Source organism: Dermacentor andersoni, chromosome 9 (genome assembly GCF_023375885.2).
Source record: "Dermacentor andersoni chromosome 9, qqDerAnde1_hic_scaffold, whole genome shotgun sequence".
Classification (NCBI taxonomy): domain Eukaryota; kingdom Metazoa; phylum Arthropoda; class Arachnida; order Ixodida; family Ixodidae; genus Dermacentor; species Dermacentor andersoni.
This window is the reverse complement of record NC_092822.1, coordinates 101,037,676-101,050,392: the sequence shown is the minus strand read 5'-3', so window position 1 is coordinate 101,050,392 and position 12,717 is coordinate 101,037,676. Positions and strand designations below refer to the sequence as shown.

The window sequence follows — 12,717 nt, the reverse complement described above, 5'->3', positions numbered from 1 at the left end:
CATTGGACTGCTGTGAAAACTCGAAAATACCACACTTTTGTGCAGTTGGTGCAAATGCACTTGAGTGGGTGCAGCCAAGTGCAGGCATGTCGAATTGTAACAAAATGGCGCAAATTGCGCAGCTGGACCACCACTGAGTGCTCCTAATTGTGACACTAACAAGTCGTCATGCAGTCAAGTATAACAATGATTAGGCAAATTCATGCCATGCTCACAACACTGCTTAGCATCAATGCTTTCCACCAACAAAATCTAGGCCTTTTGGAAGCATTGCAATATTATGTACATCACTGGATACAATTGCACGCTTAGAGGCTTATCTGAGGTGACGTAAGTCAGAACCAGTGCCATAGAAAGACTGCTCAGTTCTGTCCTGTCCATGGTAAAGCGTGTTTATTCCACAGACTTTGTTTTGTCGCCCAGGTATTTTCCACATGGTTGAGGTCAGGCAGTTGAACAGCACCAGTCCTAAAAATAAAAAAATAAAACCAATCAGCAATCATAATGACGTGGCTGTGTATAAACCAGCCCTATGTTTATCAAAATATTTTCCAACATTAAATAGAGATCACATTCCAATGAGGCTGTAAGCAAAAGCACTCGGTACTGTGCTTTCAATGTAATAAACAAAAAAGTTGTCAAACACCAAGAGGCCCGGAGCCACACATGAAATATCTAACTCCAAATGGTCCCTCAGAATCCTTTCAATAGATTAAGCGCCAAAAGTGACGGCACACAAGAAGAAATACAGACAGGACAAGGCGCTACTTGCAACTGCTTATTGAAATGACAGGTGGCTGATTATATAGCCATGAGGAGAGGGGAACGAAAAAAAAGGAGGGACACTAAATATGTGAATGCGCACGTGCGAGAACACTGAAGATAGAGGGAATCATGCTTAATCTAAATCTAAAACTTATCTAAAAACATACTTTCATTCGAGTATATATTCAAAGACGGGGTACTGATACAGTTGTCCCCTCTTTTCTTAATCTCGTTGGCCTCCAACAATTCCCGCGCAACAGAATCTTTACTTTTATACATGATTGTCGTATCATGAAGCCTCGCTTCACATACCCGTTCATCCTCATTTCCGCAGGCCTTGCAATGAAGCGGCAAGTTTGAACCATATCCATTTTTCAATGATAGCTTATGCTCACGCAGGCGTTCATTAATACATCGCCCAGTCTGTATTCTGTCTGTATTTCTTCTTGTGTGCCGTCACTTTTGGCGCTTAATCTATTGAAAGCTATGCACCAACTAGCCCCACAACGTGTTTTACTGCAGTCCCTCAGAACATTTAACATTAGTTAAAATTCCCTGACACAACACAAGGGGGCAGGGCTGTGATAGCACACATTCATGTCTTTTTTCTTGTCTTTATATTCACCTGTTCCCAACCCCTATGTACGGTAGCCAACCAGACAATTTTAAGACACCTTGTCAAATACCTCCAAAAAATCAAGGAACAAGACGTCAAGCTGTTTCGTTCAAGAACTCATGCAAGTTCATGCACAGTTGACTCAAGTTGCATAATCAATGACATTTGTTTCTGAAACCTGTGTTGATATATATTTATTTACTTACAATATACCTTACAGGCCCATTGACAGGCACTGAATAAGGGGGGCAACAGTAATTACATGACAGAAAAATAACACAGTGCCACATCATTATACAATATTAACACGCAACGAACTCAGGTTTTTACAGAATGTTTCAGGATAGGAGATAGATGCAACGTGATCCGGGAGACCGTTCCAATGTGCAATAGCTCTAGGTAGAATGGTGATAGGATGTTCCGTTCAGTCAGAAAATCATGAATGTATGTCATGATTATGTGTTTTAAAAGCTAATTAATAACAATGGAAATGGGTCGACAGTTTGATAGCAACAAGTAATTGCCTTTTGCATGGATCGGCGTATTGTGTGCCTTACTTCAGTCATTCGGTATCTCTCCAGTAGCAAGCGACAGCTTAAAAAAGGCTGCCGGAAGTTGTGCTATTAATGCGTATAGCATCCTTTGCCTACTTCAGCCATTTTGTCCCTGCCTATCTGGCTGTCTGTCTGTTGGTCCGTCCATCCGTCTGTGTCCGTCCGCCTATCTATCTATCTATCTATCCTGTTATGCTGACCCAATGGCCCAAGTCTATCTTTTTGTGCCACTAGGTATGTGCTGGTTGCGATGCCATCATGGGTGTTCTATTGTCATCTTTCAGCTTCATGATATCCTACTCCCATCAAGCTGTCGTCGTTACACCGTCTACCTTGACTCAGTGGCCTAATTTTTCTGATAGCACAGGCGACTAAGTATGAGCTCGTAGTCGTGATGCCACTGTGGTGTCAAATCGCAGTCATTTTAACTTTGTCATCTAACACTCGTCACGCCATTGTTGCCACACAGTCTTGCATTCGTTGTCACATCACCATAGTGATGCCAGAGTAGTTGTTCAATCGACATCATCCCAGCTTAGTGATCCAACTCTTGTCAAGCTGTTGTTGTTACGCCTTCTACTCCAACCCAATGGTCAGAGTTGTTTAATAGCCTGGGTCACTAGGTATGTGCTCAGGGCTGTGATGCTTTCGTTACTGTTACATCGTTGTCATTTCAGCTTTGTCATCCAACATACATCATACCGTCATTGTCATGCCATTGTCATCATACAGTTGCCCTCATTCCGTCATCGTCGCGCTGTTGTTTTGTCATTGGCAATGCTTCAGAACGATCATTCCATTGTCATCATGCCACTTTTGTCGTTCTATCGACTTCAATGTATTGTAACCACACTGTCATCATTCAATTGTGATTATACTGCCTTTTTCATGGCGTCATTAGACAATCACTATCATGCCTCCATTGCAGACTGTCATCGTAATGGTGTAGTACTTGTGCCATTGTCACTCCAGCTTTGTCATCTGACTTGTCGGGCCATCATTATCATGCCATTGTTGTCATACAGGTTTCGTGATACAGTGAGCATCACGCCACTGTCATCACTAACTATTCCACTGACATCAAGCTGCTGTCATGCCATCACCGTCACTGCATCATCATTATACAGTCGTCATCATGCATTCATTGTCATATCGCTGTCACGTTGCTGTCGTGGTTGTTCCATCGTTATCATATTAACTTTGACATTGTACTTTCATTGGGCTCTCGTCACACCATTGTTGTCCCGCTGTCATTTCCAAATCATCAGCCTTTCAGTATCGCCATCCCATTGTCATCGTGCCGTCACACCACCTTCATCCATCGACGTCATTTTTTGTTGATCATTCTATCCTGATCAGGTTGTCATCTTTTAATCGTGATTATGGCACTGTTGTCATGCGATCGCCTTTGCATCGTTGTCACACAGACATTATTGTGTACCTGTTTTCATACCATCATCATCATGACATCTTGCTCGTGCCATTGTCGTCATTCCCCTTACCTCCTCGGCAGCGCTGGATTAAGGGGGAGGCCAAGGGGGCTGCAGCCCAGGGCCTCACCTCGAACAGTAGGAGAAGGGGGCCCATTTATTCTACCCTGCTCAGTATATGGAACCATTGGCAATGGAACTTCGAGCGACATGTATGAAGCGAGAAAACCAGAACGAGCAGACAGGGCCCCGCCTAATGTAACAGCATGTGTTTAGCCTGATCATTTGGGGAGAGCTTGTCGAGCTGCAAAAACAGGAATCCCCCACCACCCCGGCAGGGCCCTCTTTCTCATGAAGCGAGGTGCATTTGCTTGGAAGAGTTTTCGTGGCTTCCTGTCAGTCCATCTGTCCAGTGCTGCCTGGAGAGGAGGGGCAAGGGGGAAACACCTAAAACATATAATGTGGGATGAGGACCTAAATCTCCCTTGCCCCTCGTGGACGAGTGGACAGAAGATGTCACACGTGATTTTGTCCACGTGCCGTGGGGCATGGAATGTTCACTGTTTGGGCTATGGTTGTGGAAGAGTGAAGGGGGAAGTTGGAGAGCTGGACACAAAGGCCTGTCTCCAGGGCCCATTCCTGCCTAGTGGCTGCGCACCCTCGCGCATGCTCAATGCAAAAAGTAGGTTAGACTGGCCGCCGAACTTTCCGGTTGTAGAAAAAGATGACTCAGAGGCAACGGAGGATGCGTAACTTCGCCCACGCTAGGAGTCGCTCTCTCCCCTTCGTTTTCGCGCTCGGAATCGATGGGGCGAAAGAAAAATCGAAAACCTCCCAGAACAGACGATTGCTCCTAGCCAATAGGAAGACGAGACCGGAACGGGAGGAGTGAGTTTCTACAGAGAAGGAGGGAATTTGTATGAGGAACTCTATGCGTACGTGAACGCTTGCTTTGGCGCTAGTAACCGACAGATGCGGCATGTGTCTATGAAAGGAAGTTGATCACGGGCTGCGATTCAGCCCCAAGCAGCTGGTTAAGCTTGCATAAGCCCACCCGCTGAGGAGCTCCAGGAGGACACACCATTCTCGGCCAGCCACAGACCATCCAGGCAGCGTGCGCCAGTCATCGGGACAGCCACCGTTGAACACCTGCGGTCGCGTCGGACTGACGAAGTGCCCGGTGAACAGTTAACATCCATTCATGCGAGAATGCTTGGTCGGAAGCATCAAAATGGTGCATCTAAACGAAAGGCAAAGTTAGAAAGAGAAGAGCATGAAAAGAAGCTACCAAAGATGGCAAAGTACCTACTGAATGCAGCTTCCACGGAGCTGTATGATCGCTCTACCCAGAGTCCGTGTCAAACTCCCAATAGTGCCGACTATGCTTCTGTGGAGGACTTGCCAACTCCATCACCACGGTTTCCTGGCAAGAAGCAAGGTTTGACTCATCTTGGTTGTCTGGATCCTGTGAAAACGGTGCCAACCTCGCTCGTCCATATTTCTGAGCAACCGACGCTAACTGAGCCCTGTCCTGTTCCTGAGTCAGCAATGTCTATGCTACTCGGCTGGGCCCCTGCCACAGAGCTCCAGCTGTCTGGTCCGCCACGTCCAATTTCTACTACTGCTGATCAACAGGTGCCAAGCCTCCCCGATGAGCCTCCTTCTACTGACGAGCGCCAGGAAACAACACTCCAAGAACCGACTAACTTGTTTCCTGTTAGTTGGGCTTCAAATAACCATGTTCCCACCCACAAAGAGTGCCTCGAGAGGACGAATGATATGGCTTCTCGTTGCGGCAACAGAGAAGTACAGACACCCTCGCAGCAAGAGGTACATTGTGAGATTCTCCGAAGTGACCCTGCTAAGTGGCTGGACGTTATTACTGGCAGCATTCGGAGTGTCTGCCTTGATAAAGGACCATTGTATTTTCAAAATCGGGCAGAAAATTTTACGTCTTCTGAAATGCAATACAAAAACTCAGAAACGCTATATGTCACCTCATCTTTTCGTGCGAAAGGCGGTAAATGGGGAGGTGTACGAGCAACACTGGTTAATGTACTCGGAGTCCAAAGGTTCCGTTTACTGTTTCATGAGCAAACTATTTTTGATTTCAAGCAACCCCAGTGCTTTCACCAAGCACGGCCTTTTTGATTGGAAAAGAGCAGAAGAAAAGCTTTGCGCACATGAAAATAGTGTCGAGCATCGGAACTACGTGGCAGCATGGCTCGCCTGCTCTAACTCGAGCAGCACAAATGACAAGGAGCTGGTTAAGCATCTTGTCACTGAGACTGCTTCCTGGAAAGAAGTGTCGAAGCACGTAGTCATTGTAGTTAAGCTTCTAGCTGAGCGCAGCCGAGCGTTTAGGGGCAGTGAGGAGATTTTTGGTTCACCGAGAAATGGCAATTATATGGGAGTGCTTGAGGCTATTGCCTAGCTTGATCCCTTTCTAGAGGAGTACATAAAACGCTACGGGAACAAAGGAAAAGGACACTCTTCGTATCTGTCAAAAACCATTTGTGATGAATTTATCGAGCACATGGCAAAGGCTGTCAAGGAACATCTCATTGACGAAGTGAAATGCGCAAAATACTTCTCTTTAATTGTTGATTCGACTCCAGACCTTACTCACGTTGATCAGCTGTCAGTTGTTTTACAATACTAGTTAAATGGGAAAGTGTGTGAACGTTTTCTTCAATTTGTTCCAATTGAATCGCATACCACCTTGTATCTTTTCGATACCATGATGCTCCCTCTTGACGACCAATGGCATCTCAATTGATGATTGTAGGGGCCAAGCTTATGATAATGCGAGTAATACGTCAGGAAAATACAAAGGAGTGCAAGCTCAAATCAAACACCTGAACGAATTGGCAGTCTACATCCCGTGTTCTGGTCATTCACTGAACTTAGTTGGCGCGTGTAGCGCCAACTAAGAGACTGTTGTGTTCAGAGACTGTAGGTGTTCTTTGCTGCCTCACCTAAGCGATGGAGGTATCTTTTGGACATCATGGGCGGAACTGGCCAGCAGCTCGTTTTGAAAAGACTCTCTGAGACCAGGTGGTCAAGACACACTGAATCATGTAGGTGGGCTCGGTTGCTGTACCACAATGCAGACAACTAACCCGTTGCTCTTCGCCACGCAGGTGCTCGTAGCTATCGTCACCCATGAGCAGCTGTCATTACGGATAACTCCGGTTGTCAACACGCCAGTGCAATGTGCGCTGCTGCCCCTCATCAATGAAACCGGCACGTGGTCAACTTGTACACCATCTTGTCCCTACGCCATGGGAATCGACTGTGCAACCTCATCAGTGTCAGCGCCATCATGCGAAATCTGGATGCTGGATTCCCTGTGCAAGGTCCCATCGGCACTGAGACAAGGGTTCCCGCCAAGTATAAAGAAGCCGCGATTGTCGACACCGCTCTGTGGGCTTGGTTGCTGTACCACAATGCACACAACTAACCCGTTACTCTTCGCCATGCAGGTTGGTAACAAGCATTCTCTTTTTGCAAAGAAGTCTAGCAATTATCTTTTGGTGCAGCTGCCGAGCCCCCGGTGCTGTGTCGCTATTGCTGTTGAGAGTGTTTGTGCCATTCGGTCCTTGCTTCTCTTGTCAGGAGACATCAAGTCTAACCTGGGTCCCAATAGTGCTGACCTTGTATTAAAAGAGCTGCAAAAACTATCAGCCGGCCAAAAAGAAATAATCACAGAAATGAAAGGCATTAAGAACCAACTACTGGCAACGAATAAGATGGTGTCCGATTTGACTTCCCAAGTGACAGTAGTCGAAAAACTTTTCCAAAGCATCATCTCGTTGCGAAATAAAATCGAAGCCAAAAAAGCAGAAACTACTAAAATTACTGACCTGACTACTTGCTTGGAACGGCGTATGGATGACACTGAAAACTGATCACGTAGAAATAACCTAATCTTTTATGGTGTTCCTGATACTAATCCCTCGGAAACGTTCGCCCAGTCTGAGGAAGCCATAATCCAGCTGTGCTCTCAGCACCTTAACATTAACATAGATACAAAAGAAACTGAACGAGCAAATCGTCTCGGGAGGCACGCCGCTGGGCGCCGTCGCCCTATAATTGTTAAATTTACGTACTTTAAGAGAAAAGAGACTGTCTTATCAAATGGCCATAAGTTCAAAGGCACTGAACACAGTGTCGGCGAAGATTTTTCTAAGGCTGTACAGAACGCCCGCAGGCACCTTGTTGCTTTTGCAAAAGCAAAATCTGCTCTCTTTTCATTGTGTTACAAAACATTGCACATAGGTACATATTTGACGAGACATCACAGACCGTCAAAGAAACAGCATAGCAATCGCATTATCCCATGAATATAAGAACTCACCCTCCCATCCCATGTAATAATCTGTCTTTTTCAGTAATTTTCACGAACATACGCAGCATTCGGCCAAAGCGTGAACACATATCAAATCTTATGTCATCATCCGCCAGTAACTTACTGATACTAACAGAAACGTGGCTTACAAAAGAAATCAGTGACAAGAAGTCCTGGCCGATCTTCCCAACTTCGACGTTTATCGATGCAATCGGAGAGACGCACGTGGCGGAAGTGTTCCGATTGCCATGAACCAATAATTGCCGTGCACACGAGTTAAAATTGACAGCCACTTGGAAACACTGTGGTTAAAATGTCAATGTTCTCCACAAACAGTACTGCTAGGCGTCTGTTATCGAGCTCCTCACCATCAACCGGTCTTTTCTAATCTCTTAAACAACATATTAAATGAAATTACTTCAAAGCATCCCAATGCTATTATTCTAATTTTTGGAGACTAATTTTCCCGACATTACCTGGCACAATGGCACTGCTTTACTAACAAATCAAACTGAAGCGAGCGACTTTATAGAAGTGTGTTTAAATTACGATTTAACACAGCTAGTACTGGGGCGAACCCATGTGTAGGGGACATCTGCCAATATTTTAGATCTTATACTAACCAGTAATCCTGAAAGCTTAACATCCCTTACATATTTTCGTGAGATTAGTGATCACAAAGTTATTCATGCTGCCTTCACTTTTGCTCCCCCACCACGCGACATGCACGAGAAGACAATTTGTTTATATGACAAAGGTAACTATGAGGTTATAAATACTGAATTAAACGCATTCTTTTCTACCTTTGCAGATGAATTTAATAACCATTCGATTTATGATAACTGGCTGTTGCTTAAAAACAAACTATGTGAACTAAAGGACCAATTTATTCCAAGGATAACCATTCGATCCATTCGACAAAAACCATGGTTTACGAGATCCTTAAAACGACTAGAAAACAAAAAGCGCCTTTATCGCCATGCTAAAGTTAAGGCAAGCTCAGTTGTGTGAGAGAAATATTACGTTGCCAAAGCTGCGTACTTAATCGGAATTCGCAATGCCAAGCGAACCTTTTTTCACTATGACCTGCCAAATATTTTACTTACTAATCCATGAAAATTCTGGCACGTGATAAATCCCAAAGAAGCGCGTATCAATAATCTTACTAACGAGCTGGGTGAATCAGTGACAGATTTAACCTGCACTAATATGTTCAACAACGCATTTTCTTCAGTCTCCACTAATGAAATGGACACACTTCCTTCCCCACTAACCACAAACATACAATGCAACATGTCAGCCATCACATTCACATTACATGGGCTTTTACCTGTGATAGAAAATATTAAGTTGTCTTCATCATCTGGCATCGATGACATTAACTCTAGACTACTAAAAAAGACTAAACACATTTCAGCAGAGTTTCTCTATTTATTATTTTCACAGTCACTTTCCACAGGCACCATGCCAGACGAGTGGAAGATGGGGAAGGTTACTCCAGTCTACAAATCTGGCAACAAAAATTCTCCCATAAATTACCGCCCCATCTCATTGACAAGTGTTCCCTGCAAGATCATGGAGCACGTAATCTACTCTCATATTATGAAATTTCTAGATGCCAACAACTTCTTTCATCCTTCACAGCACGGGTTCCGCAGGGGCTGTTCTTGCGAGACCTAGCTTGCACTATTTCTTCATGACGTTCATGCTAATATTGACCATAACATACAAACAGATGCCATATTTTTGGATTACACGAAAGCGTTTGGCAAAATTGCTCATCAACGCCTATTACTAAAACTTTCTTGTTTGCATTTGAATCCTGATATCCTAAAATGGCTTGAGCAATTTTGAACTAACCGCTCACAGTATGTCTCATTTAATAACCAGTGATGACAACACTTTCTTTCCATGCAGATTGAAGATGTCCAGCTGCCCAGATAGCATTAGTGTGAGTAGAGTGATTTGTGTGTCTGTCTGAAGGTGTTTAACCATATCATACATAAATCTATCAGGACCAGGCGCAAAGCACCGGCATGTGGTCATGGAAGCTCTCAGCTATGTAAAGGTGAAAGGACGGCTTCAGGGTCACTTGGGCTACATTTACAATTACGTGGCTTACATCCTATTTCTTTGTATTGCAGAAACGCCTCTGAATAATGGATCGAACTGGAAACATGCTCGAAATGTTCACCAAGACTATCAGCATGGTCTTCCAATTTGTTTCCATCTTCAAATGCCTCCAAATAATGGATCAAGCTGAACTAGCACTCGAAATGTTCAAGAGTGTCAGCCTGGTCTTCCAATTTGTTTCCCTCTTCATTCAGCAGGCGCAATGGGTGGATTTGTTGCCCCTTAAAGTGCCCCCAAGCCACCTCCATATTTTTAAAACATTTCAACTGAACACACGCATCGAGTTCAGAATGCTGTCACTATCAACAATACCAAATGTGGCAACGCTACATGCCACAGGTGCACCACAAGATAACAAAAAAAATCCTGTGCTCCTCTCCAGGCCTTTCCAGTATCCCCAGTGCTTGTTGTGACATCACCAGGATGCATCTGGTGATGTCACCAAGAGCAGACACTGTCAATTAGTCAAACAAGAACCTACAACTTACGGTGCTAGCAGGTGCGCAGATTCCCTGCTCTCCCTCGCTGTGTTGCTCGCTTGTGCGCACTTGCCAATCGGTAACTACAGCCTGCAACGCAAGTGCCAACTCACTTGCGTTTCACTACGGTCGCGCTTAGTGGTCTGATTCTGCGTAAACGGAGCCTGGCAGTGTTTCGCGATGGCTAGAAGGCATCCGTGTGCAGTGCTTGGCTGCAAAAGCGCCGACTCGAGAAATGAAATAACGCAATACCCGCCGCCTCATGAAGATGCGCTGCGCTATGCCTAGTGTGCAACACACATGCATGCAACACAGGGTCCACAGCAGCATGCTTCACAGGAGCATGGACTGGCACGGCAGCAACAGTGGGTAGTTGAGAAGTGCGGAGTCACAATAACCGCAAGCGGACGATTTTGAAAAGCGCATTGGCGATGACATACGTCATGTGACATTTGGAGAAGCACTTGGAGAGACCAACCGATGAACAGAGCATAGTGAAGGAAAGAGCGAAAAGAGTGAGGGTCGTGTTTCAATCATCATATGCACAACTCCACTATTGCGGCACCATTTCGAAAAATTCTCACGGCTACATGTTGATTGCAGACTCGTGCACAACAGCAACACCACAACTAAATTTCTACCTCTGCACTCTTGAACAAATGTACACCCTTTGGGTCATATCTTTCCACACAACAATAATTGTCATCTGTCTTGCTTCCATTTCCCTTCTTGAAAATGCTGTGCTCGCTACTTTCTTGTTGAGAATGCTCTGTCATGCTGATAACATGCATGCTGTTCTGAGCTTGCAGCGTTAAAGAAAGAAAATGCGGACAAGACAGACACGATTATTTTTGTGGCAAGATACGCCCCAAAGGGTGTAATTTTGCTTAAGAGTGTGGGTGGTTTAGGGGCCCTTTAAGCATCCTTAGGCCATTCCATACTTTCATCTTCTGTGTGTACGAGTTGATGCTCGAGAGGAACATCTCCCAGCTGACCTTCCTAGCTTGCCATTGCATCCATCTTCCCTAGGATTTAATACATTTGAATTCAATCAGATTTTCAGTACTTGAGGATAGACAAAGTATGCCACATGCTTTGTTGTTTCTTTTGCACCTGCTTGCAGTTGCCATTCCACCAAAGGACTCATCTTTTGCACGAGCTACCACTTATTTGTGGAATGCATATGTTTGCTTTGTCGATGACAGAAGCAGTAAGGTACACTAGCGAGTTGCCAATATTAAAATCACTGATAAAATCTGATGATAAGCAACTTGATTCTTTAAAATGATCCCAGCCAAACATGGCTAGTTTCCATAAAGGGGTATGTTGTGGAAATCCATGTTGCTGTATTAGTTTTAATGTTACAGGGAAGTGGTCACTTACAAAGGCATATTTTATAACGCTCCATTCTAAATTTGGAAAGAAGAGTGCAGAGCCAAATGCTAAATCTATTGAAGAATGTGAACTATGTTGGACACTGTAATAGGCGGGCACATTTTTATTAAAAAGGTACGCACAAGAGGGTACAAATAAGTTTTCAATTAGCCTGACTCTCATGTCGCGCCGGGAGTCTTCCAAGAAAGTGCTATAGGCATTAAAATTACTAGTGGTAATGTAAGCTTCCAGGAGATCGTCAATGAGGCTATAGAATTCTGTTTTGCTGAGCTGATAATTAGGTTGCATGTAAATAAAGCAAATGGTTACTAACTTGTTAGAGAGATTTGCTGACACATACACTGCTTCGAGTGGCATCTGAAGGGCTCTATGTTGACAAGCAGCAGACTTGTCAACAATAATTGCCACCCCACCGAATCAGGCAACAGCACTGTCATGTTGTAGTGCCAGAGAAAATTCAGCTGTTTGGAATTGAACTGTCTCCTGGACCCTGAACACCTTGGCTGATGTGTAGATTGCAGATTATGTTGTGATATGCCGATTGCAGATGAGCACCTTGGCATTCCAATGCATTATCTGCAACACCATTGTAATAGAATTAAACCTTGACATAAAGAAGTAGGTAAAATCGGCAATTTGCTTCCTTATATCGAAATTTCTTTGTGCTGAAAGTGCACTTTTTATGCAAATAAGTACAGTCGCTGATCTATTTTTCTTACAGAGAAAGGGGTCGCAGAATTTTTTTAATTATCGGGCAATTGAGAAAAGGAAATTTGAACGAGAAAATAATTCTTTTTGACGAATTCAGGGCTTGGTGACAAATGGTGCAGTTTCACATCATGTTGATGATATCTTCACACAGGCGGTACGAATTAAGCGAAGCCAGCCACTCTTTTGCGTGCTCTCTGCACTGCGGCTGATAGCGTCACTCATACTGGGATGACGCTATCATGAAAAACGCTGGCAACGAGGAGCGAATGCTTCGTGTGCCTCT

The 12,717-nt window shown here is 44.5% G+C and overlaps 1 long non-coding RNA gene across 2 annotated transcripts in view; it reads right to left on the bottom strand.

The window, feature by feature from the left end:
• Positions 1-376: 376 nt before the first annotated feature.
• Positions 377-12,717, bottom strand: part of LOC140213240 (uncharacterized) — a 49,893-nt gene continuing 37,552 nt past the window's right edge. For both annotated transcript variants that reach the window (XR_011890188.1, XR_011890187.1), the window contains one exon: positions 377-468. This is a non-coding gene — a long non-coding RNA (uncharacterized lncRNA). The remainder of the gene's footprint in view (positions 469-12,717) is intronic.